Genomic DNA, 23,863 nt, shown 5'->3' with positions numbered 1-23,863 from the left:
ACCAGTTTGGTGATCTCCTCAAATGGCCGCAGAAGTCTGCATGTGTCGCGCATGAGCAGCCACTGGCGCGGTGAAAAAAAACCCAGCTCCCCAGAACCGTTTCTTTCGCAGAGTTCATACAGGTAGACGTTAACTGCACGTTTCTGCTGGAGCAGCCTATCAAGCATATAGAAGGTTGAGTTCCATCGCGTCGGGCAATCGCAAATAAGACGTCTGACCGGCAGATGGTGTCGCCGCTGAATGTCAGCAAGGCGAGCCATGGCCGTGTAAGATCTTCTGAAATGGGCCGAGATTTTCCTTGCCTGCCGCAAGATGTCCTGGACCCCAGGGTATTTGACAAGGAATCGCTGCACGACCAAGTTTAAGACGTGTGCCATGCACGGCACGTGCGTGATTTTGCCCTGTTTCAATGCGCTAAGCAGATTGGCACCGTTGTCACACACCACTTTACCAACTGTCAAATTGAGCGGTGTTAGCCACTCATCTGCCTGTGAACGCAAAGCTGAAAGGAGTGCCGGGCCAGTGTGGCTCTTTGCTTCCAGGCACAACAGACGCAGCACGGCATGGCAACGTCTCACCTGGCATGTGGAATAGGTTCTGGGGAGCTTGGGCGGTGCAGTGGAAGAGACGCTAGCAGCGGAAAAGGAGGAGGCAGCTGAGGAGGAGAGGGAGGAGGATGGAGTAGGAGGAGGAGAAGAAGAGTCAGGCCTGCATGCAATCCGTGGCGGTAAAACCAAATCTACACGGGTGCCACGGGTTACATGCTTGACGGCCGTCAGAAGGTTCACCCAGTGGGCAGTAAAACTGATATACCTTCCCTGCCCGTGTTTGCTAGACCACGTGTCTGTGGTCAGATGTATCTTGGCACCGACACTGTGTGCCAGAGATACATTCACTTGCCGCTGAACATGGCCATATAGCTCTGGGATGCCCTTCTCTGAGAAATACTTCCTTCCTGGGACCTTCCATTGTGGTGTTCCAATGGCCACAAATTTGCGAAAGGCCTCCGAGTCCACCAGTTTATATGGCAGTAGTTGGCGGGCTATGAGTTCTGACAAGCCAGCCGCCAACCGTTGGGCAAGAGGGTTATCCGGCGTCATCATTTTTTTACGCTCAAACATTAGGCCCACGGAAGCCTGCCTTTTTGCAGAAAAATGTGAGCTTGGCGTGATGGAAGGTGGAGTGGAGGACAATTGTGAGGAGAGAGGAGAAGGAGAAGTAGAAGACGAGGCTGGACGGTGAGAGCCTGCAGTGTGGCTTTGTGTGTTCCGTTGCTCCCACTGGGCTCGGTGATGGCTGCTCATGTGCCTTCTTAAGGCGGTCGTCCCTAGGTGAGTATTGGGCTTACCGCGACTAACGCGTTGACTGCAAAGATTGCAGATGGCAACGCTATTGTCAGCAGCGGACACGTTAAAAAAAGCCCACACTGCGGAGCCATGTGCCGGTGTCCTGGGAGCGCCAGATGTGACCGTACATGGTCGATGACTCGCTCCTGATACATTTGCAGTCTGCTTTGTCCCTGCTGTGCAATGTAAGTCATTGCTGCTTCTCCTCCCTATCTGCTGGTCCATATCTCCCTCTGAACTCCCCTCCTCTTCCTCTCTTGTGGGCACCCACGTGACATCACTAGACACGTCATCATCAACGTCACCTTCCCCACCGCTATAAGTAGAGTAGGCAGCAACACCGGGGACCAACCTCCTCCTTGGGCTGATCTGGGTACTGGCGTCAGACTGCTGAGTAGCGCTTGTTGCTACCTCCTCTTCCTGATCCAATACCAAGAGTGGCTGCGCATCAGAAATGTCCTCTTGATATGGATCGGAAAATAATTCCAGTGACTCAAGCGGAAGGTATGTGGTGGTGGTGGTGGTGGTCGTGTTGTTGGTGGTAGTGTCTTTGGGGGTGCACATAGCAGAGAGTGAAGAAGAGGGTGCAGATCGAGAGGATGAGGAGGGTGCAGAAGAGTAAGGCTGAGCGAGCCACTCAACCAAGTCTGGTGCATCCTTTAAAGTAATTGAACGCACCTTCTGCAACTTCCCACTTTGGCTCAAGCCTGTTGCTCCTGCCCTACCCCTACCACCCCTGCGGAAGGGCCTGCCTCTTCCTCTGCATGTCATTTTTTAAATGACCCTGTGACAAAACTCTTAGTCCCTATACCGCTGAAGGACTGCTGCAGTATAGGTGAGCGGTCAGCAGTGGTGCACGTCAACCCTATCTATTGTGGACCTATAGCGGTCCTTACAGAACAGCAGACTGTACCGCACTCAAGCCTATGTACCGTAGCACCCTATACCAAGTTACCAGTCCTTATAAGAACTTTTGTGGACCAAGCAGGTTGTGTATTAGTGTTTAGCAGACTGTACGTCAGTCCCTATACCGCTGAAGGACTGCTGCAGTATAGGGCAGCGGTCAGCAGTGGTGCACGTCAACCCTATCTATTGTGGACCGATAGCGGTCCTTACAGAACAGCAGACTGTACCGCACTCAAGCCTATGTACCGTAGCACCCTATACCAAGTTACCAGTCCTTATAAGAACTTTTGTGGACCAAGCAGGTTGTGTATTAGTGTTTAGCAGACTGTACGTCAGTCCCTATACCGCTGAAGGACTGCTGCAGTATAGGGCAGCGGTCAGCAGTGGTGCACGTCAACCCTATCTATTGTGGACCGATAGCGGTCCTTACAGAACAGCAGACTGTACCGCACTCAAGCCTATGTACCGTAGCACCCTATACCAAGTTACCAGTCCTTATAAGAACTTTTGTGGAACAAGCAGGTTGTGTGTTAGTGATTAGCAGACTGTACGTCAGTCCCTATACCAATGAAGGACTGCTGCAGTATAGGGCAGCGGTCAGCAGTAGTGCACGGCAACCCTATGTATTGTGGACCGATAGCGGTCCTTACAGAACAGCAGACTGTACCGCACTCAAGCCTATGTACCGTAGCACCCTATACCAAGTTACCAGTCCTTATAAGAACTTTTGTGGACCAAGCAGGTTGTGTATTAGTGTTTAGCAGACTGTACGTCAGTCCCTATACCGCTGAAGGACTGCTGCAGTATAGGGCAGCGGTCAGCAGTGGTGCACGTCAACCCTATGTATTGTGGACCGATAGCGGTCCTTACAGAACAGCAGACTGTAACGCACTCAGGCCTATGTACCGTAGCACCCTATACCAAGTTACCAGTCCTTATAAGAACTTTTGTGGACCAAGCAGGTTGTGTGTTAGTGATTAGCAGACTGTACGTCAGTCCCTATACCAATGAAGGACTGCTGCAGTATAGGGCAGCGGTCAGCAGTAGTGCACGGCAACCCTATGTATTGTGGACCGATAGCGGTCCTTACAGAACAGCAGACTGTAACGCACTCAGGCCTATGTACCGTAGCACCCTATACCAAGTTACCAGTCCTTATAAAAACTTTTGTGGACCAAGCAGGTTGTGTGTTAGTGTTTAGCAGACTGTGCGTCAGTCCCTATACCGCTGAAGGACTGCTGCAGTATAGGGCAGCGGTCAGCAGTGGTGCACGTCAACCCTATCTATTGTGGACCGATAGCGGTCCTTACAGAACAGCAGACTGTACCGCACTCAAGCCTATGTACCGTAGCACCCTATACCAAGTTACCAGTCCTTATAAGAACTTTTGTGGACCAAGCAGGTTGTGTATTAGTGTTTAGCAGACTGTACGTCAGTCCCTATACCGCTGAAGGACTGCTGCAGTATAGGGCAGCGGTCAGCAGTGGTGCACGTCAACCCTATGTATTGTGGACCGATAGCGGTCCTTACAGAACAGCAGACTGTAACGCACTCAGGCCTATGTACCGTAGCACCCTATACCAAGTTACCAGTCCTTATAAGAACTTTTGTGGACCAAGCAGGTTGTGTGTTAGTGATTAGCAGACTGTACGTCAGTCCCTATACCAATGAAGGACTGCTGCAGTATAGGGCAGCGGTCAGCAGTAGTGCACGGCAACCCTATGTATTGTGGACCGATAGCGGTCCTTACAGAACAGCAGACTGTACTGCACTCAGGCCTATGTACCGTAGCACCCTATACCAAGTTACCAGTCCTTATAAAAACTTTTGTGGACCAAGCAGGTTGTGTGTTAGTGTTTAGCAGACTGTGCGTCAGTCCCTATACCGCTGAAGGACTGCTGCAGTATAGGGCAGCGGTCAGCAGTAGTGCACGGCAACCCTATGTATTGTGGACCGATAGCGGTCCTTACAGAACAGCAGACTGTAACGCACTCAGGCCTATGTACCGTAGCACCCTATACCAAGTTACCAGTCCTTATAAGAACTTTTGTGGACCAAGCAGGTTGTGTGTTAGTGATTAGCAGACTGTACGTCAGTCCCTATACCAATGAAGGACTGCTGCAGTATAGGGCAGCGGTCAGCAGTAGTGCACGGCAACCCTATGTATTGTGGACCGATAGCGGTCCTTACAGAACAGCAGACTGTACCGCACCCAAGCCTATGTACCGTAGCACCCTAGACAGACCAAGTTACCAGTCCTGATAAAGAGCTTTGTGGAACAAGTGAGTTGTGAATGATTAGCAGACTGCAGCAGAAGGGCAGCAGTCAAGTATAATATTCTTTCTATATTTGGAAGAAAGAATATTATACGTGTACAAGCCTATTACCGTACCACTGATACCAGTCCTGAAAAGAACCTTTGTGGAACTAATAGTAACAGCAAGTCTTTAAAATTATCCTCACTGCCTGACACACTGCTTCCTGCCTGTCCCTATACAAATTGGCAAAAAAGAGTAGGCTGGAACGATTAGCTGGAACAGCTCTTTTGTGGACCTGATAGTAACAGCTAATGATGATGATGATGATGATGATGAAGAAAGACTAATCTGGCTGAGCTGTCCCTAAAATAGCAGCATACAGCGCTCTGTCCCTTTATCTAAACTGACAAAAGAAACTCAGGCTGCTGACCTAACACCTATACCAGTCCTGAAAAGAACTTTTGTGTACCAAATAGCTAGCGTTTTCTCTGTCCCTACTCCACACAGGATCCTTTCCCTACAGTGACAGAAGAAAGAATGTAAAATGGCCACCGGATCGGGTGTATTTATAGGTTAGGGGGAATGTCCAAGTGTCCATGAGCTGTCATGTCTCAATTGGTTGTCCTGTAACACATGATAAACGTGTCACGAAAGGTTAAAGTTCTTGTATACATTAAACACGTAAGTCCGCCGGGGCGAACGACGGAAAAAGGCGTTCGAACCCGCGGACGGCGAAAGTCGGAAATTCGCCGCGAAACGACCGCCGGGCGAACCGTTCGGCCATCACTACTCCTCATATGAATGAATGAGGCTGCAGTGCAGAATCAAGAGGACCTGGCATGGACACTCCCTGAATGCATCCTACCTGGTTAAACACATGCCTCCACCTGTGGCCCCCTTCATTTCTACTGTGAGCCATGTTTTTGGTGGCCTCCAGCGGTGCTCGGAATTATACCTTTTTTCCTAGGAATGCATGTGCAGAGAACCTGATGGAGACAATTATGAAGTATGCCCCCACCCCTCTGAGTGCATTACACCTGGTGATAAACTTACTTGCATTCACAGCTCTATTTATTTCTATAGGGAACTGTAGTTATGGCAGCTTCTAGCCATGCTTCAGTGTACTGCTCTCCTCATAGGAATGAATTGGGCTGCAGTGCATATGGAAGATGAAGAGAACCTGGTGGGGGGCGATTCCTGAGCATGGCCCCACTCCCTGAGTGCATCTTACCTGATTAAATACTTACTTACGTCTGCGGCTTCATTCATTCTTATGGGGAGCATACTTATGGTAGCTTCCAGTGCTACTTTAGAATACAGCCCACCTCTTACAAATAAATAGGGCCACAGTGCAGGATGAAGAGGATCCTTTTACCAGCAGCCTTTTAAACTCTATTAGAGAATGGCAGCTGATGCAGCTGGATGGTGCACATAGTGCTACTTTAGGGCAGTATGTGCCTGTAGGCAGGTGCAGTCTTTTTTCTGCATTGTGAGTGGTGCGCGGCTGGAGCGATACTGCAGCTGGAGCGATACTGCAGCTGGAGAGGAAGTCAAGAGAAACGTCGTTTATCCATGGTTTCCTTCTTTGCCTAGGTAGCATTCCAATTGGCTACGCTACATGCAGGTGACCTGGATGGCCATCTTGGGTCAGCAGAGCATTTTTTAAGTTCCCCAAGGCTTTAAGGCTCTGCTGACTCAAGATGGTCACCAGGGTCATCTGGATGCAGCGTAGCCTTGGGGACCAAGGAAACCATAGAGATACCAGGATTCTCTTGACTTTCTCTCAAGCTGCAGTACCACTTCAGCAGAGCGCCACCTACAGTGGAGAACAGAAACTGCACCTGCCTACTTTCCCAGGGATGAATGCCTGGAATGCAGACTGCTGCATTCCCTGATTTAATTTCTCACTGGGCCAGGGTTGCCTACCTCCTGCTGCATTTTTTGCTGACAACACATGTAAAATTTACTGACGGAGCACTTTTTTTACTGGCAACCTTAAAAATAACAGAACTCTTATTGTAAACTAACAACATCTATAATTAAATTAAACAGTATAAACATGATATGTAGACACTGGCAATATCCATAACAAGTTATTTGCCTGATTTACACTTAAAAAGTCAACACAACATGACAAATTATCAGCCCCTGATATTTACTGACAATGTTTACAAGCTGACAGTAAATTTACTGTTGGTTGGCAACCCTGCCCTGGGCACATAAAGCCCTAAACGTAAGTATCGCTAGGCGATGTCCAGCCCCATCCAGCTGGAGCAGATGCCAGCTTCTCAAAGAGTTTGACAGGCTGCTGGCAGCAGGGCTGGATGGTGTACCTTTGCCCTTCACCTGCAACTAAATCCCAAAATCTCATGCACCAGGGCTCAGCGGTCAGTATGCGTGGGTTTTTTAGGCCCAGGAAGCTGTAATACTATCACTTTTTCTTCTTGAGTTTAGATATATATTCCAAAGACATGCTAGTAGGTTAATTGGCTTCTGTCTAAATTGGCCCTAGTATATGAATGCGAGTTAGGGACTTTAGATTGTAAGCTCCTTGAGGGTAGGGGCCAATGTGAATGTACAATGTATATGCCTAAATTGCTATATAAGTACCTTAAATAATAATATGCTTTAAGCCTTTAACATAACTGCAGAAGGCATGCTGCAAAAAAACGTATTAGTTGTAGGACCTCTGAACCTTAATTAATATACCTTTAATTACTAAGTCAATGAAACAAGAAGAAAAAGAGGGTGCATCAGTCTTGTGCATTATCCTTTAAATGTCTTTTGTTTTTAAATTAAGATAAAAAATACTACTCACAAACCTGTGGGAAAAAGTTTGCAACACAAACGATCTCCAGATGATGACAATTAGTTTGACTAACAAACAGACTCCAAATGGTAAAACAGCAGATATCAAGGGCTGCTCCTGGCTAACGCGTTTTGAAGGGATCAAGGCTAGAATCTGAGGAAGAAGGTATCCCTTTGAAACGTGTCAACCAGCAGTGGCCCTTGATACCTCCTGTGTTACCTTCTGGAGCCTGTTAGTCAAACTAATTGTCGTCATCTGGAGATTATTTGTATTGCAAACTTTTTCCCACATGTTTGTGAGTGGTATTTTAATCTTAATTTTAAATAAAAAGACGTTTAAAGGATAATGCACAAGGCTGGTGCGCCCTCTTTTTCTTCGTGTTTCTTTGACTACTAGGATCTCCCTATACTTGAGGGCAGCAAGGCCTAAAGTATTTTCCAGCATGAACCTTTAGTCCACCTGGTAATTCACTTGTGCGCAAGAGTGTTTGTTTTTCTGTTACTAAGTCAATGCCCTGTGACTAGTAATTGGGAACAGGCTGCTTCCATCGGAGCCTAATCTCACAGGTGATTTCCTTTGTGACAGTGCCCCTTTAACGCGTATCTAAGGAGCGTGGCTTGTCACAGGAAAGGAGCACTTTGATTAATGATGTATCTGCTCCATGAAATGTTGTAGGCGTGAAATAAGTTTTTTACATTAAGAGAACAATGAAAAGATTAATAGTTTGTGCTCTCCCTGCCTCTGAACATGTTATTACTGTGTTGGGTCTCCTCTCCGTCATCTACAGGGAAAATGGTAAGAAATGATGCTTATTGGGGACACAGCGGGCAATTATACACTTGCCGGAGGACGAGGGGGTAATTCATCACTCTGTCTGGCGCTCACGGCTCTCTGTATCAGAAATCCATGTATAGATTGTCCACTGACGCAGTCACTGGCACACGAATTCCAGCAACAATGCGATTTATCAGTAGGAAGATCCTCCAAGGGTGCTGAACAGGATACAGCTGGAGGACTAAAGTGAGGCAAAAGCATACAGTATGAGAGATCAAAGACCCGACCATTCACCCAAAGATCGCAGATTGTGAATTGGTAAAGATTGTCATGCATCTGTGGACGGGATGCAGGGAAAAAATAAATAAATAAACGATGATGCCATAGAATCATTGAAAATGTGAAATGCGTATTGTGTTTATAAAGCTGAACTCCAAGAAGATATAAAATACAAAATGGAATGCAACTTTGTAGGGCTGAAGCGTAAAAAGTAGAAGCAGCACAAAGAGCCAATCAGTTCATGTGCAGAAAAGTGGCATGCTGACAGCAGGAGAAAAAAGAGTGACCAAGAGATGAGCTCATCATTGTACGGTTTCTGCTTTCAGTCAGACAGTCTGGGGTCAGAGGAAGTGGGTTTAATACGCAGAATACCTGCATTCAAGGCACTAAACACATAACGGGAGATTTACTAAAATTGAAGTCAGCTCCCACAGTCAGCTGGCAGCAATACCCCGACCCCCCCAGCTGTTGGTCCATCAGGTCAAATGCCCCCCCCCCCCGGGGGGGACTTGCAGTCGGTCAGTCATCCAGCCCCACACTTACCCCATCTAGGTTGCGGGCCGGCAGCACCCCTATGGGCGGTGGCTTCTATCGCGTCTTCTCCTCGTTTGCATCACAGCTTCTTCTGCCGTGTGTCTCATCCGTCCTCCCCCTAGGCTGTCCTTTCACACAATCGGGTAACGGGTCTCAGGACCCATTTCCTGACTGTCCGGGAGGATGATTAGCATGGCAATAGCGAATATTCATTCACTATTGTCCCACAACTGGGTGGGCTTGGAGCGCAGTGCTCTGCGCCCCAAGCTCCCCCCCTATTAGAGCCTCTGGTTCTAATCACGTGCTTGAAAAAAAACACCCCCCATTGTAATCCATGCGTTCCTGTGCCCCTAATGGACAGGCCGTCACAGGTGCAAAGTCTGGTGAAGCTCTGCACAGAAACCAAGCAGCTTCCAGGTTTTTTTGACAAAGCTTTACTGCAGCAGAATGGCATGGCTGGGCGAAACAACATTACCTTGAATCGCTGCACATTTTGGTCACTAGGGGCGCGCGCGCCTGCAGCAGGTGCCCAACCCCGATGCAAGTGCCCAGTGGGCACGATGACCGCAGGGCTCTCGCGATCGCTGGTGACAAAGAGAGAATCGGGATCTGTGTGTGTAAACACACAGATCCCAGTTCTTTCCAGGGAGAGGAGACAAATCATGTGTTCATACTAAGTATGAACACCGATCTCGCTCTCTCCTCCTAGACAGTCCCAAAGAGTGACAAAGAGAGAATCGGGATCTGTGTGTGTAAACACACAGATCCCAGTTCTTTCCAGGGAGAGGAGACAGATCGTGTGTTCATACTAAGTATGAACACCGATCTCTCGCTTTCCTCCTAGACAGTCCCATTCCCCCACAGTTAGAAACATAAGGAACACAGTTAACCCCTTGATCGTCCCCTAGGGTTAACCCCTTCCCTGTCAGTGACATTTATACAGTAATCAGTGCATTTGTATAGTACTGATCGCTGTATAATTGTCAATGGTTTCAAAAATGTGTCAAAAGTGTTCAATGTGTCCGCCATAATGTCGCAGTCCCAATAAAAATCGCCGATCACCACCATTACTAGTACAAAATAAAAAAATCATAGACGCTATAACTTTGGCACAAACCAATTAATATACGCTTATTGTGATTTTTCTTTACCAAAAATATGTAGAAGAATACATAGCGGCCTAAAAAATTTGTTTTTTTGATAAAAAAATCTGGGATATTTATTATGGCACAAAAGTAAAAGCTATTGTGTTTTTTTCAAAATTGTCAGTCTTCTTTTGTATATAGCGCAAAAAAAAAACCGCAGAAGCGATCAAATACCACCAAAATAAATCTCTATTTGTGGGAAAAAAAGGACGCCAATTTTGTTTGGATACAGCTTCGCACGACCGCGGAATTGTCAGTTAAAGCGACGCAGTGGCGAATCGCAAAAAAATGGCCTGGTCATTGAGCAGCCAAATCTTCCGGCGCTGAAGTGGTTAATTGAACGAGCTGAAGTTAGAAGCTGATTGACTCCCATGCACAGCTGTGCCATATTTTGCACTCTGTTTTAGTAAATCAACCCCGTAGGGCACTAGAGTACTGCTTAGTGCAGCGTTCAACCCCATCCAACTGCAGCCTATTTCAGCCTGCCACAGACCTTTGGTAGGCTGCAGGCAGCCAGGCTCTTTTGCACATCTGCCTTCCGGGCGCACTAAATGGTGGGATTGTATGCTCATGGTCTAAATGCCTAGTGTGCAAGTAGCTTCAATGGGCTGCAGTTCTGCTTTAGGCTGGGTTCACACTAGTGTGAATTTAATTTACCCGCATCCAATTCGCATGACAGAAGGTTGTGACCGGCTCTCTATGTAGCCGGTTCACATATTTCCGTGGCGGCTACGGAGCGGCTTGCACAGGAGTCCTTTGCATCTTTGGCTCTGTTTCAGGGCTGAATTCAGCCAAAAATTTGGCCTTGATTCATCCCTGAAACAGAGAACAGGGATGCATCAGACTCCTGCTGTGAGCCGCATCCGGCAGCAGTGTGAACCCAGCCTTAAATTTTATTTTTAATGCACCAATAAATAAAAAATGTAGATGCAAGCAGTGTAAGTACCAGAACTTGATTTGGTAGACGCCTCTTGCAAGCTTCTTTAACCACTAGCTGCCCATGCCAAATATGCCAAAAAATCTACATATTTGTTTTTTACTTGATTATTACTAAACATTATATATTTTATGAAAGCAAAGGCAATGAACGAAAAAAAATTTTGGTAGTTGCAATCTTTTATGTCACGCAATATTTGCAGTTTTTCTAAGACAATTTTTTTTGCAAAAAGTAGACTTTAATAATGAATTGTAGTGCACACAAACAAAATATTTTACAATTTTTTTTTGTAATATGTAAAAGATGATGTCACACTGAGTAAGTAGATACCAAACATGTCACACTTTAAAACGGCATACGCCCATGGAATGCCAACAAACTACAGCATGTAATAATCTTCATAGGTGATGCTTAACCACTTGAGATCCACGCTATAGCCAAATGACGGCTACAGAGCGGATCTCCTTTTCCGGGACGACGTCAATAGACGTTGTCCCGTGCACGAGCGCCCTGCGTGCCCCCTGAGGGGCGTGCGCGGCGCGCTCTGTGATCGGCGAGTCTACGAGACTCGCCTGATCACCGATCCGTGCAAGGGGTCGATCCCGACCCCTTATCACGTGATCAGCTGTCAGCCAATGACAGCTGATCATGTGATATATAACGGAGCCGGTAATCGGCTATTATTCCTCCTCGCGCTGACAGCGCGAGGAGAAAAAAAAAGCCGATCACCGGCGGCCGTGATCGGGACATCAGTCCCGATCACGGCCAGCCCTGCCAGTGCCCACCTGCCCCCTGCCAGTGCCCACCTGCCCCCTGCTTTGCCTGCCTAAATAAACAATGTGTCCCCCCTGTCAGTGCCACCCAGCAGTGCCCATAGTGCCACCCAGCAGTGCCCATAGTGCCACCCAGCAGTGCCCACAGTGCCACCCAGCAGTGCCACCCAGCAGTGCCCACAGTGCCACCCAGCAGTGCCCACAGTCTGCCTAAACAAAGGTGCTGCACCCCAGTGCCACATATCCGTGCCCAGCAGTGCCACCCATCAGTGCCCAGCAGTGCCGCCCATCAGTGCCCATCAGTGCCACCTATCAGTGCCCAGCAGTCCCATCTATCAGTGGTACCTATCAGTGCCCCTTAGTGCCACCCATCTGTGCCACCCATCCGTGCCATCTTATCTGTGCCCGTCTTTGCCCATCAGTGCCGCCTTATCTGTGCCCATCGGTGCCGCCTTATCTGTGCCTATTAGTGCCGCCTTAACTATGCCTATCAGTGCCCACCAGTGCAGCCTATCAATGCCCACCAATGCAGCCTATCAGTGCCCACCAGTGCAGCCTATCAGTGCCGCCTCATCAGCGCACTTCAATGAAGGAGAAAAATGACCTGTTTGCAAAATTTTATAACAAACTATTAAACATGATTTATTTTTATTTATTTTTGTTTCTTTTTTTGTTTGTTTAGCAAAAAATAAAACTCCGAGCTGTAACTAAATACCACCAAAAGAAAGCTCTATTTGTGGGAAAAAAATGATAAAAATTTAATTTGGGTACAGTGTTGTATGCCCGCGCAATTGTCATTCAAAGTGCATCAGCGCTGAAAGCTGAAAATTGGTCTGGGACTGAGGGGGGTTTAAGTGCCCAGTAAGAAAGTGGTTAAAAAGCCTTTACAGGTTACCAGTTTAGAGTTACACAGTAGGTCTGGTGCTAAAATTATTGCTCTTGCTCTGACTTTTATTATTATTTATTTTGTTTACACTTTCTCTTAAAAGCCCAACTCCAGGCAATTTTTTTCCCCATGCAGTGGGGCTGTGCCTGCACTGCATGGGTCAACTGCTCATTTTTTCTAGGTGTAAGCAGAAAGGTTATACTCACCTAACCGCTGATATTCCAGAAAACTATGCTCCTCGATGGTCCAGTGGTGGACTGTTCCTCTCTATGGAATGTGCTGCGAGTGCGCTGACATCAGGAACAGCCTATTTTCAAGAGCACTGGAGCGCAAAGGGGCATGGGCCGCAGGGACCAGTTTGTGCGGGGTGGATTGGGGGGTCAGGTCTCCCCTAGAACAAAACAAACGGCCCCACTGCGGGGGGGAGGGGGGGCAAGAAAAAATGTTCTCTGAGTTTTCCTTTCATTTTTTTTTTTGATCAACTTTATTGCTATCACAAAGGATGAACATCATCTCAAAATGAATGGTTTGCCAAAACTGGGCAACTTTAACTAGTGGAGAAACTGACCAAGAATTACAAACACCTACCGTAAATTCTACTCAATTTGGGCTTGTTGGCTACACTTCAAACAGATAAGTGGCATATGACCCTCTTCCATTAAAGAATCTTTCTACCTTTAAACAATGGTTTGTCAAAACTGAGCAACTTAGACTAATGGAGGAACTGACCAACAATTATAGGCACCTATCAAACTTCTACGCAGTTTGAGCCTTCAAACAGGTGAAAAGTTGTACTTTTGACCCTCTTCCAATAAAGAATGGCTTGGGCAACATAGGTGTCTGTAATTGTTGGTCGGTTCTTCCATTAGTGTAAGTTGGCTAACTTCTTGGAAGAGGGTCAGTAGGACTTCATTTGTTTGAAGTGTGGCCAACAGGCCCACACTGGGTAGAATTCCTAACAGGTGTCCATAATTGTTGGTCAGTACTTCCATTACTCCAAGTTGTCCAGATTTGACAAACCATTCTTAAATGGTAGGATAATTGTTGAAACGGTCAAAAATACCACTTTTCATCTGTCTTAAGTTCCCACAAGCCCAAATTGAGTAGAATGTCTGATAGGTGTCTTTAATTGTTGGTCAGTTCCTCCCCTAGTCTATCAGAAAGTCTACTCAATTTGGACCATCTGGCCACTCTAAACACTCAGATTTCTTTTTATCACAGATTACAGCACTCCGTTCTAGCTTGTTGTCAGACCTGGTCTTCGATATTGATCTCCATAAGCTTTATTCGCTACATGCCACAAAGTTATGCTAGTTAATCTAGCCAATTGATAGAAATTGATCTTGATATTGTTATTTATGTGTAATAAGGGGAATTGCCACCCATCCTGCTATGCCCCTCCCTCCTTTCACAATTTTTTTATCCTTCCCAGTGATTCCTTTCCTCACTTTTGTCTCTATTTGATTGTACATGCTTTGTTGTACAGTTGATGGTCTTTATTTCGATAGTTAAATGTGGTGATTACGATACTAGGTACATATGCTGTCGTTGTACATCTTGTCCGTGTATTTGTATTTTCTATACATTTCAAAATGGAGATTTTTTTAAAAAAAGTGATACTTTTGGTACTTTCACGTTGAGGTGTAAGGTGGAATTGGCCACTTCATGACCGTGGCATTATCGATGTTTAGTGATGCAGAGAGCTGTATTTAAACTGGATGTTGGTTATGTTCCCACATCCTTTTGTAAAATACACCACTTATCCTTTATTCCACCCAAACTGGCTCTGCCACTGTTTTTACTTAACGTTTCCATGTCCTGACAGCTTGCTAATAAAGCAGATGAGGGCTCTGTGTGCCAGCAGCTATTACAGTTCACAAGTGCGAGTGTGTTGACAGGGCTTGAAATATTGAGCTGTCTCTATGACGGCGGAATGCCTCCTGTGTCTGCTTCCAACGGTTGTAGACTCTACAGCAACGCTGAGAGGACCCGCCGATGATTGAGATGATGAGGCAGCAAGATAGTCAATGTAAATCAATGTGGCAATGGCTGGGATCAGACGCAGAAAGCTGTAATGTCTTACTTCATGGCAGCCAGTGGGAGGTATGTGCCGTAATGTACCGTGTCCCTCATTAGAGGTGTACGCGTTTTGGCAGCATTGGCAGCCATTTTGTTGGCCAAGACAAGGTCTATAAACAGCCGGCCTATAAATGCATGACAAATGATCGCCTTCTCTTATGGGCAAGATGGCTGGATCTGTACCTGGACATAACAGAGGGGGAAAAAAACGTTTTGTTTAGCATTTTTACATACAGTAGATTAACAAAAACAGCCATCAATTGTATTTTGTATTAACCATTTCACTCGTTTTTTTTTTTTTTTCTGTTGAGACTAGTGTTATTTTTTTTTTTTAAGTGGTTTTACTGTAAATATAACAAATAATATACACTTTATTCTAAAAGTTGTCCTGTTTCAAATGACACAAAAATTATGCATCTTATACAAAGCATAGCAAAGTTATTTGCAAATACTAAACTTTTCTCTTCCATATGTATATATGTATGTGTATATATATACACGCTATACTAACAAAAGTATTGGGACGGAATAGCATACAGACGAACGTTTTTCCTGATAAGAATTGATTCTGTCGGAAAGATTTAAAACATGTTCTATTTCTAGGTCCGTCAGAATTTTTGAAAAAAAAAATGTAAAGCCCACACATGATCGAAATATCCGATGAAATGATTCCATTGGACCTTTTCTGCCGGAAAGTCCAGTTGTGTGTTAAAAAGCCCAGCATGGTTTGCAAACTGTGTTATTTTGTATTAGGGCCACCCAAAAAAAAAAAAAACGCATTAATAAAATTAAAAAAAAATTAAAAAATTAAAAAAAAATGTCACTTACCTGAAACGCTGTTTCTAGGCATTTTTCCTAATCTGCCTCTTCTTATTCCCGTGGCACTTCCTCCTCTTCAGTGAGCGGCCTCGTTGCCTTCTAGGACATGTGTGTGTCCCAGAAAACAATGGGGCCATTCACAAAGCGCCACGTGACTCGCGCATGCGCAGTAGGAAACGGGAAGTGAAGCCACAAGGATCCACTGTTTCCCTTCAGTAGGATTGAGGCACCGACAGCCGATCCGATGGACGGCTCGGCCCCTGGGGCGGCCGACATTGCGGGATTGTTGGATAGGTAAGTGTCCTTATTAAAAGTCAGCAGCTACAGTGTTTGTAATAAAAAAAATAATAGCGGCCGGAACACCCCTTTAAGTTTTGCATAAGTAAAACAGTTTATAAACTTGTTTATGGAAAAAAAAAAAAAACCTTACAAAAAATTGTTTAAGTTTAGAAAAAAAATAAAAAATGACTGCTGCTTTAACTGCCGTAATCGCGAGCCTTTAATCACACGCAGTGCTTCAGACCTTTTAGTCTCTGAAATCTTGCATGGCGCTGAGCTGGTTTATTTTTTTCACCCAGATAAAGACTATACTATAAGGCTGAGCACAAGTTGGGTTTGTCAGTAACGTTCTTGTTGGTAGTGTTAAGTAGTGTACTTCCCTCCTGCCGTAATCAATATGTGAGAAATAAGGGAACAAACCTATTCTCTAACGCACACACAAACAACCAGCTATACACCATGATTATTTTCTGGCACATGAAGCGGCGCCATCTGGAACGCTCTGTATTGCAGATAGCAGCTTTCAAATGAAGTTTGCTGCTTAATTTAGATGCAGAAAATATGTGTGTAATTAAAAGGCACTCTGTGGACGGCGGTGCTGGTGAGTGGACATAGGGGCTGTGACAAATGAGTATATATTAAACCTTATGGCCCGTACACACGATCGGACATTGATCGGACATTCCTACAACAAAATCTATGGTATTTTTTTCCGACGGATGTTGGCTCAAACTTGCCTTGAATACACACGGTCACACAATGTTGGTCGGAAATTGCTAACGTCAAGAACGCGGTGACGTATAACACGTAGGACAAGAAAAATGAAGTTCAGTAGCCAGTGCGGCTCTTCTGCTTGATTCCAAGCATGCGTGCAATCAAGCGTCAGAATTGTCTACACACGATCGGAATTTCCGACAATGGATTTTGTTGTCTGAAAATTTGAGATCCAGATCTCAAATTTTGTGTGTCAGAAATGTCCGCTGGAAAATTTCCGCTGGAGCCTACATACGGTCGGAATTTCTGACAAGAAGCTCCCATCGAACATTTTCTGTCGGAAAATCCGGCCGTGTGTGCGGGGCATAATGCCCTGTACACAAAGTCGGACTTTCGGACGACAAAATCTTGGCCCAAACTTGTCTTGCTTACACACGGTCGCACAAAGTTGTCGGAAAATCCAATCGAATGCGTACAACGGGACTATAAACGGGCCAGTAGCCAATAGCTTTTGTCTCGTAATTTATTCTGAGCATGCCTAGCACTTTGTCTACACAATTGTCTACACACGATCGGAATTTAAACGATCGGATTTTGCTGTCGGAAAATTTTAGATCCGGCTCTCAAACTTTGTGTGTCGGATATTCCGACTGATAAAGTCAGATGGAGCCCACACACGATCGGATTTTCCGGCAACATGATCTGATCGCACGTTTTCTGTTGGAAAGTCTGGCCGTGTACAGGGCATAAGTCTGAAAAGTGTCCTAACGGCACAGTAAAACTTTTATAAAAAATAATGCCCAGTTCCAGGTAGAGATCACAGCACGCCCCCTGACAATGAAGACAAAAGGATCAACATCTACTTCTCGGACTGAGATGCTGGCTTGGAGATGGCACAAGTATGTCAATTGTGAAATCTATGCAGTTCTGGGCTGTGTTCACAAATACTTGACGCAGATCAGCCTTTCTGCTGCCTTGTGAATCTCTACAAAGTTGCAGTGTACAGTCTGATTCATCACCGGAGTGAGGAGTCAGGAAATGCTTCTTTCTGCCTGCAGAATACTAATGACATAATCTTACTATGTTATCGGACCAAACTTGTAAAAGCTTTAATGGTTTGCAAAAACACTAACGCATTTCGAGGGCCAAAAACCTCCCTCTTCAGCAGGGTTTAACATTTAATAAGAACTTTAGCTGGGCTCAGAAAGACACTCTGCTATATTATTCTGTATAGATAAAATCTTGAGTATTGAGTAGGTATTGAATTCCCAATACCGCTTGGATTTATCCATTTAAGTATATTGTGGCATGTCAGAAATGTATTCATGCGGATTTGTAAAATGATTCAAAGGTCCACTTTAACCACTTCAGCCCCAGAAGATTTGGCTGCTCAATGATCAGGCAATTTTTCTTCGATTCGGCACTATGTCGATTTAACTGACGATTGTGCGGTTGTGCGACACTGCACCCAAACGACATTGACGTCCTTTTTTCCCACAAATTGAGCTTTCTTTTGGTGGTATTTGATCAGCTCTGCAGTTTTAATTTTTTGCGCTATAAACAGAAGAAGAGTGACAATTTTGAAAAAAGAACACAATATTTTGTACATTTGCTGTAATAAATAGCCCCAATCTTTTTTTAAGAAAGCTATTTTTTTCCTCAGTTTAAGCCAATATGTATTCTACTACATATTTTTGGTAATAAAAATTGCAATAAGCGTATATTGATTGGTATGTGCAAAAGTTATAGCGTCTACAAAATAGGGGACAGATTTATGCCATTTTTATTATTATTTTTTTACTAGTAATGGCGGTGATCAGCGATTTTTATCGAGACCATTATGGTGGACACATCGGAAACTTTTGACACATTTTTGTGTCGATTATACAGTGATAGGTGCTATAAAAATGCACTGATTACTCTATAAATGTCACTGGCAGGGAAGGGGTTAACACTAGGGGGCGATCAAGGGGTTAACTGTGTTCCCTATGTGTGTATTCTAACTGGGGGGGGTGGGAGGGACTATAGGAGCTGAGAAATCGGTGTTCCCAGCTCATAGGAACTCACAATCTCTCTCTCCTCTCGGAACTGGGATGTGTGTGTTTACACACACATGTTCCTGTTCTGCCTCTCGTGCCCGCGATCGCTGGTGGCCGGCGGTCATTGTGACCATTGGTCATGAGCAGCTGCACCCCCCGCTGTGCAGTGGGCACGCGTGCCTGCTATCCCACTTAAAGGGACTGGCATATAGCTACGACAATTATAATGCAGTATAATGACAGCGGCTGGTCGGCAAGCGGTTAAATACGTAGTGCTTACCCCCTAAAGGGCCACTAAATTTGCCCCGGGTTCTTTTCCACTAGTGTGACGACAGCTGGAAACACAGCAACATTCACTCTTCTGGCTCAATGAAGCAGTCAGGGGGCTGCTTTTTACTGCATTTATTGATGAAGAACTTGCATAGGGTACCAGGAGCTATAGAGTACTGAGAACACTGACGGGTAATAAGAGGACACTTCTCACTGCAACTACTCCTTACAACAGTTCCTTCTCCAATAGCCCAGGGAATAGACAGCACTGGGACGCCACAAGCAACAGGCCAAACGCCTTAGTATTAGTGTGCCAGGGGGTTACCAGCAGCAACAGTAACTCAGATCCTGACTCAGGCCAGTACTCACAAGTCCTTGAGTATTTGGATGCCTCCCTCCAGTGTCAGGCAGACATTTCCTTAGTGGACACTCCTTGGTGAAATCCCCCTCCTTTAGCTTCAGAGTGTAGCAGCAAGTATCTTTAGCATAGCTGGGACCTTGATGAGCTAAAGGTAAATGTCAGCTAGGCTTCCTGGGAGGACAGCAGTCCTCCAGGCTGGGAACTTCTCCTGGACAAGAAGAGGGCAGCTTCAGACTATTTTTCTCACTCCCAGCCACCATCTGAGCACCCTGTCCTAGGGATTGGGTGACAAGACATAATAATGATTCAGCTGCTGATTAGCTTCATCCAGCCCACTACATACTAGAACTATTCAGATGACAGGGGAAGCAATTAAACCCACAGTCAGTGAAACTCAGAGCAGACCAGAGCAATCACACACCGCTAGACTGAGTACAGAGGAGCGAAAATGACTAAATTTACTTAACCAACCTATTTTGGAGGCTGCTACAAATAATAACTCCAACAGACACTTGTTCTTTTTACCATAAAAGTTCAATTTACTAATGAACATAAAGAAGCCTCCAACCTGCCTTTCCAGGTTTCAGTTCTCCATTGATTTCTGTGCTGTGATAGAGGTTTTGGTTGGTAAAAACATGTTGCCAACATGATTAGATGTTGACAGTCTTTAAAGGGCAATTGCAGCTTGCATTTGAAATCAGTTTAAGATGCTTCTGAAATAATTCATAATTTATTGCAGGTGCATTTGATCTGCTTCAAGCCTCTTCTGCAAGCCTGTAGACTTGTATAGGGGAACAAAAGCTGTCAACACTGGCCCTAAACTCTGTAGACACCTTTATGGCCCTGGGTAGTCTCATCCCTGCTTGGTGCCGCGAGAAGATATCCCCCATGATGTCCCCCCTCCATTCTCCAACATGCTCAATTAACTTTCTCCATTGACTCCCCTCCATATTTTCCACCTCACCCAGAACCACATTTGCTCAACTCTCTGCCTTTCTTTGTTGCTCATAACCTCTTCAACCCACCTTAGACCAGGGGTGTCAAACATAATTTCATTGTGGGCTGCATTGGCATTATGATTGCCCTCAAAGGGTTAGATGTATCTGTAAGACTAGATGTCCAGAGCACCCTTCCCATTTACTTTAGATGACAACAGCCCCCCCCTCCCCCACCATCAGCAGTCAAGAGTTCCCCACCCTCCCTTAAATCACAGTGCACACCCCTTACCTTGTGCTGGAAGAGGCTGGAAAGCAGAAAGTGCAGGGTCTGGAGGAGGACCAGAGGAGGGTTGGAGCCAGCTGAATGGTGGGACCAGGGGAAGCGGAGACGATGGGTGCTGCAGCTAGATCTGTAAGAGGCACAGGATCTGTAGAAGGAGTTCTGCCCCGCCTCTCTGCTGCCGCCTGCTGAGAGGAGGAGGTGGGAGAGAGAGAAGCCTCTCCACGGCTAAATGGAAAATCTCAGTATCTGGCAAATGAACTCTGTACTCCTCTCTGCTGCCAACTGCTAAGACAAGGTAGGGGCAGAAACAAGGGGGTTGCCACAGCTGCAGCTGAGATGTGGGGGCCAGATGAAAAGGCCTGGAGGGCCGGATTCGGCCTTCGGGTCTTATGTTTGAGTGTTTTAGACAATCCCTCCACTGGCTGTCAAACACATCTGCTGCCAGGAAGTTGGCCCAAGTCCCAACCAGAAACTGTAGTGGCTGAGGACTGAGGGAAACAATCCGAGCCAATGGGGATCTGTCTGACTTTGGTAATCATGTTATCTGGGCAGCACTAGCAAAAGACAAGCTGGTATTCCTTTTTATACTGGATTCGTCTTTAATATTTATTTCCTTTTTTTCACGTTTCTGATGTTTGTTTATTTTTTGTAAAGATATGGCCACTAAAAATGGTTAGAACACAGGAATTAACAATACTAAATGTATGCAGTTGGCACATTAACTCCTGACATTTCCATTTTCTATGCCGGGAATTTTATTGTTTGGACAGCTTGCCCTGTGGTTACTCTGAGCTTTTCAGAACCAATCATTGTCTGAAAACCAAAAGCTTTGTGCACTGCGCCCTTACGCATTTCAAAAGAATGTTTAAAAAAAATTGTCATTTTATGAATGGAACTTTTCTTTAATAGTGTTTGTTCTTCCAGCTATATTGAATGTATATCTATTTGCAGCATATACTCAAGTTTATTAAAAGGGAAAATATAGTGTATTTTCCATGAGCAGCAGGGAGCAATAGAAGTACGGTATACGTCTATATACAGGGAGCAATAAAAGTACGGTATACTTCTATATACAGGGAGCAATAGAAGTACGGTATACGTCTATATACAGGGAGCAATAAAAGTACGGTATACGTCTATATACAGGGAGCAATAGAAGTAAGGTATACTTCTATATACAGGGAGCAATAGAAGTACGGTATACGTCTATATACAGGGAGCAATAGAAGTACTGTATACTTCTATATACAGGGAGCAATAGAAGTACGGTATACTTCTATATACAGGGAGCAATAAAAGTACAGTATACTTCTATATACAGGGAGCAATAAAAGTACGGTATACTTCTATATACAGGGAGCAATAGAAGTACGGTATACGTCTATATACAGGGAGCAATAAAAGTACGGTATACTTCTATATACAGGGAGCAATAGAAGTACGGTATACGTCTATATACAGGGAGCAATAAAAGTACGGTATACGTCTATATACAGGGAGCAATAGAAGTAAGGTATACTTCTATATACAGGGAGCAATAGAAGTACGGTATACGTCTATATACAGGGAGCAATAGAAGTACTGTATACTTCTATATACAGGGAGCAATAGAAGTACGGTATACTTCTATATACAGGGAGCAATAAAAGTACAGTATACTTCTATATACAGGGAGCAATAAAAGTACGGTATACTTCTATATACAGGGAGCAATAGAAGTGCGGTATACATCTATATACAGGGAGCAATAGAAGTACAGTATACTTCTATATACAGGGAGCAATAGAAGTACGGTATACTTCTATATACAGGGAGCAATAGAAGTACGGTATACTTCTATATACAGGGAGCAATAGAAGTACGGTATACTTCTATATACAGGGAGCAATAGAAGCACGGTATACTTCTATATACAGGGAGCAATAGAAGTACGGTATACTTCTATATACAGGGAGCAATAGAAGTACAGTATACTTCTATATACAGGGAGCAATAGAAGTACGGTATACTTCTATATACAGGGAGCAATAGAAGTACGGTATACTTCTATATACAGGGAGCAATAGAAGTACGGTATACTTCTATATACAGGGAGCAATAGAAGCACGGTATACTTCTATATACAGGGAGCAATAGAAGTACGGTATACGTCTATATACAGGGAGCAAGTGTATATGCAGCTTCTCTGGTGAGTGGACAACAATGCTACACTGCTTCTGAAATCACAGCAGAGTTGCCACTCTCATTTGGGCAGCATAGTGGCTAGCACTTCCACCTAGCAAATAGTAAAAAATGTATGTCCATTTAAAAAACGTCTGTAAACAAAACGCGGCTAAAAGCAAGTTACCACGTTTACAAGCTGTTATGCCCCGTACACATGATCGGACATTGATCGGACATTCCGACTACAAAATCCATGGATTTTTTCCGAGGGATGTTGGCTCAAACTTGTCTTGCATACACACGGTCACACACATCTTGATGGAAATTCCGAACGTCAAGAACGTGGTGACGTACAACACTGAGAAAAATTAAGTTCAATAGCCAGTGCGGCTCTTCTACTTGACTCTGAGCATGCTTGGTACTTTGTGCATTGGAATTGTGTACACATGATCGGAATTTACGCAAGCGGATTTTGCTGTTGGAAAATTTGAGAACCAGATCTCAAATTTTGTGCAATGGAAATTCCAATGGAAACTGTCCGATGGAGCCTACACACGGTCGGCATTTCCGACAACAAGCTCCGATCGTACATTTTATGTCAGAAAGTCTGACCATGTGTACGCGGCATTATAGGCATTTGGGGTTTCAAATGCCTCTGAACAGCTGTCCTAGAAGCTTTCCAAAAAATGCTTCTAAACTCAATTGCCTAGAAACTACTATAAATGACCCTGTGTACATGTGCTGATAGGATAACAGAGGAGAGTTCAGGGGCAGCTGAAAAAAACACCCAACTACTCCTAAACATCCGTTTACCAGCAGCAGTGTACATGAAGCTTTAGGGACCTTAAATTGTAAACTCCTTGAGGGCAGGGACTGATATGAATGTACAATATATTGCGTATAATTGACGGTGCTATATGAGTACAAATGTACAGTGGAACCTTGGATTAAGAACATAATCCGTTCCAGGAGAATGCTTGTAATCAAAAGCACTTGCATATCAAAGCGAGTTTCCCCATAGGTGTCAGTGGAAACTAAGATAATTTGTTCCAGATTGACTTCTAATGTATGCAGTACCATATTTGGCCAGAGGTGGGGGGAGCTGGAGAGACTCGGAAATACTCAGAGACCGCTCGGCGCCGCTCCAATGGACTTGGAATCCCTCGTAGAGGTTCGGAAACACTCAGGAATGGAGTATTTCTGAGTGTTTCCAGGTATTTCCGTGTGCATCCGAATGTCTTTGAGTGTCACCGGCGTGACCCCCCCCCCCC

General features: G+C 45.0%; 1 protein-coding gene across 6 annotated transcripts in view; it reads left to right on the top strand.

Moving 5' to 3' along the window:
- Window positions 1–23,863, top strand: part of FAT3 (FAT atypical cadherin 3) — a 994,495-nt gene that overhangs the window by 629,853 nt on the left and 340,779 nt on the right. The gene's annotated exons all lie outside the window — the stretch shown is intronic.

The sequence above is a fragment of the Lithobates pipiens genome, unplaced genomic scaffold (genome assembly GCF_037356315.1).
Source record: "Lithobates pipiens isolate NorthernLeopardFrog02 unplaced genomic scaffold, aLitPip1_a1.2 Scaffold_17, whole genome shotgun sequence".
NCBI classification, from domain to species: Eukaryota; Metazoa; Chordata; class Amphibia; order Anura; family Ranidae; genus Lithobates; species Lithobates pipiens.
This window is presented reverse-complemented; position numbering and strand designations above follow the sequence as displayed.